This window comes from Arachis duranensis, chromosome 3, assembly GCF_000817695.3.
Source record: "Arachis duranensis cultivar V14167 chromosome 3, aradu.V14167.gnm2.J7QH, whole genome shotgun sequence".
Lineage (NCBI taxonomy): Eukaryota > Viridiplantae > Streptophyta > Magnoliopsida > Fabales > Fabaceae > Arachis > Arachis duranensis.
Window position 1 is genome coordinate 115984975 of NC_029774.3, and position 4016 is coordinate 115988990.

The following is a 4016-nucleotide window of genomic DNA, read 5'->3' on the forward strand; positions in this document are numbered from 1 at the left end:
GTGTGTGCTTGGGCTGAGCATTGAAGCTTTCATGTGTAGAGACTTTTTCTGGAGTTAAACGCCAGCTTTCATGCCAGTTTGGGCGTTTAACTCCAGTTTTTATGCCAATTCCAGCGTTAAACGCTGGAAATTCTGAGGCATATTTGCAACGCCGGTTTGGGCCATCAAATCTCGGGCAAAGTATGGACTATTATACATTGCTGGAAAGCCCAGGATGTCTACTTTCCAATGCCGTTGAGAGCGCGCCAATTGGGCTTCTGTAGCTCCAGAAAATCCACTTCGAGTGCAGGGAGGTCAGAATCTAACAGCATCTGCAGTCCTTTTCAGTCTCTGAGTCAGATTTTTGCTCAGGACCCTCAATTTCAGCCAGAAAATACCTGAAATCACAGAAAAACACACAAACTCATAGTAAAGTCCAGAAAAGTGAATTTTAACTAAAAACTAATAAAAATATACTAAAAACTAACTAGATCATACTAAAAACATACTAAAAACAATGCCAAAAAGCGTATAAATTATCCGCTCATCAGCTGCCAACCTCCCGTTGAGTTGTTGTACCTCTTTGACACAAGTCGGACTCTTCATGTCGAGTATGGCCCGGCATTTATCCGGGTTTGCTTCGATTCCTCTTTGTGTGAGCATAAAACCCAAGAATTTGCTAGCTTCTACTGCGAAGGTACATTTTGCGGGATTGAGTCGCATGCCATGCCGTCTTATAGTGTCAGATACTTGGGTCAGATTGGACAATAGCATCTCTTCATTTTGTGTTTTTATCAGCATGTCATCTACATAGACTTCCATGATTTTTTTGATGTGATCCAAAAAGACCTTATTCGTTAATCTCTGATAAGTAGCTCCCACATTTTTAAGACCAAAAGACATGACGATGTAGCAATAGTTTACTTTTGGGGTTAAGAAGGAAGTTTTTTCTTGGTCGGGTGGATACATTGGAATTTGATTGTATCCTGAATATGCATCCATAAACGAGAGGTATTCATATCCGGAGGAGGCATCTACCAGAGCGTCGATGCTCTAGAGTGGATAAGGATCTTTTGGGTAGGCTTTGTTGATATCAGTGTAGTCGGTGCACATTTGCCACTTCCCATTTGATTTTTTCACCAAGACGACGTTAGCTAGCCATAGTGAGTATTTGACTTCTCTTATGAACCCTGCCTCCAGTAGAGCTTGTATTTGCTCTTCCATAGCTTGAGAGCATTTTGGTCCGAGCTTTCTACGCCTCTATTGTACTGGCCGAGATCCTAGGTAGACTGCTAGTTTGTGGCACATTAACTTGGGATCTATGCCTGGCATGTCTGCAACCTTCCACGCAAAGAGGTCGACGTTATCTCGTAAGAACTGTATGAGTGATTCTTTTATGTCTCCTTTTTAGGATTGTACCGATATTGGTCGTTTGGTCTGAGGTGTCCCCGATCTGGACTTTCTCTATTTCACCTTTGGGCTGTGGGCGGAGTTCTTCCCGCCTCTGAACTCCACCGAGTTCGATTGTGTGGAATTCTTCTCCTTTGCCTCTGAGGTTTAGACTTTCTTGGTAACACCGGGGTACCGTCTTCTGGTCTGCCTTTATTGTAGCTATCCCTTATGCAGTCGAGAATTTCATGCATAGGTGTGGAGTCCAGACTATTGCACCGAGTTGATTTAATGTCGTCCAACCTATTAAGACATTGTAGGCTGAACTTACGTCGACCACGATGTAATCTATCTTGAGTGTTCTTGACTGGTTTCTTTTTCCGAAGGTTCTGTGTAGCGAGATGTATCCAAGCAGTTGAACCAGGGTTTCTCCTAATCCAAACAGGCTGTTTGGATATGCTCTGAGTTCTTTTTCTTCCAAGACGAGCTTGTCGAAGGCAATTTTGAACAAGATGTCGGCGGAGCTCCCTTGGTCTATCAGTGTGCGGTGGAGATTTCCATTCGCTAGTATAACAGTGATGACCATGGGATCATCGTGTCCTGAGATTATACCGGATGCGTCTTCTCTGGTGAAGGTAATCGCGGGAATGTCGGGTGCTTCCTCCTTCCCCTCGATATGATATACATCTTTAAGATATCTTTTGCGATATGATTTGGAGACTCCTCCTCCCGCAAATCCACCGTGTATCATGTGGACGTGTCTTTCTGGTGTACGAGGTGACCGTTCGGTTTGTCCGACATCTTCTTCCCTTCTTCTTTTTCTTTGCTCATCGTCCCGGCTAGCTAGATACCGATCTAGCTTCCCCTCTCTTACTAGCTTTTCTATGACATTTTTTAAGTCAAAACATTCGTTGGTGTGGTGCCCGTGGATGCGATGATACTCACAATATTCGCCCCGATTTCCTCCTCCTTTTTTGCCTTTGAGTGGTCGAGCTGGAGGTATTTTTCAGTGTGGCAAACCTCTCTGTAGACATCCACAAGGGACACCCGAAGAGGGGTGTAATTGTGGTATTTTTTAATTTTTTCTCCATGTCGATCTTCCTTCTTTTTGGACTCTTTGTCCTTATCCCGGGAGGTGAATCCGGATTTTGAGGTCTCTCCTAGCCGAGAGTTTTCCTCCATAATGATATACTTCTCTACTCGTTCTTGCACTTTGTTTAGAGATGCGGGGTATTTTTTCGATATAGATTGGCTAAAAGGTCCCTCTTGTAAGCCATTGATGAGGTCCATAATGGCAGCTTCAGTTGGTAGGCTCTGTATGTCCAGGCATATTTTGTTGAATCTTTCCATGTAGTTGCGAAGACTTTCCCGTTCTCCTTGCCTGATTCCTAATAGACTTGGGGTGTGCTTAGCCTTGTCCTTTTGGATGGAGAATCTGGCCAAAAACTTTTTGGCCAAGTCGTCGAAACTCGAGATGGACCTAGGAGGTAAATTGTCGAACCATCTTATTGATGTCTTTGTTAAAGTATTCAGAAAGGCTTTGCAATGAACTGTATCTGAGGTGTCGGTGAGGTACATTCTACTTCTGAAATTGCTGAGATGATGGCCAGGATCCGTAGTGCCGTCGTACAGAGTCATATCTAGGAGTTTAAAGTCTTTTGGAATTTTGGTCTTCATGATCTCCTTGGTAAATGGATCTTGTTCCTTGCGAGAGCTGTCCTCGTGAGGGGATTGGTTGGTTTTGGTCTTGAGATCGGCTTCGAGTTTTAGGAGTTTGTCTTCCAATTTCCAGCGTCGCCTTATTTCCTTTTGTAGGTCTTTCTCGGCCTCTCGTTGACGTAGGGCTTCTTCTTCAAGTTGTTTTAAACGCTCTTGAAGTGCCTCCATGGCTCCTGCGTTTGAATTTTTTTCGTTGTTAAGTCGAGGAGTATCCTTTGGTGTAGTGTCCGTGTTTTTGTGTGACGTTCTATCATCTAGATCTAAATTGTGGTCATTATCATAGTCGTCCACCATGACGATGGGATGACTTCCAGGTTCCCCGGCAACGGCGCCAATGTTCCGAGGGTTACCTAAAACTGTAGGTCGATCTCAAATGAGATCTTCTGTACTGGTCGGAGTTGTTGTTTCTGACTTGTTGGACTTGGTGATGGTGCTGATCCTTCGTCACCGGAGGGTGGTGGTACCTGCAAGGGACTCTGATGTTTAAGTTAGCAAGGGTATTAAGCATGTTTTTTTTGTAGAATCAGAGTATGAATTATACCTGGGTGCTCCAGTGTATTTATAATGGTGTAGGGCGACCTTCTTAGATAAGATAAGTTAGTTATCTTATCTTATCTTTGAGTGAGGTCATCTTATCTTCAAGGAAACCGCCCTTCTCTCTGTAGGCTTGGGCTGCCTCTGGATTTGGGTCGTGTTCCTCTATCTTGGCCTTCTTCTGAGCTTTCCTGGCAAAAGATGGACGGCCAAGATCAACCAGAATCCGTGGTAGCATGGATCAGACTGCTCCTAAATAACTGAAGCACTGTGAACTCTGCTGCCAGCCCGGTCATATGCGCAGGAATTGTGACCAACGAGGACATACTGCTACCAGGGATGTTTAGATGCTATGATGATTTTTTTGTTGTTGTTAAGTTCATTGTATGATGTAT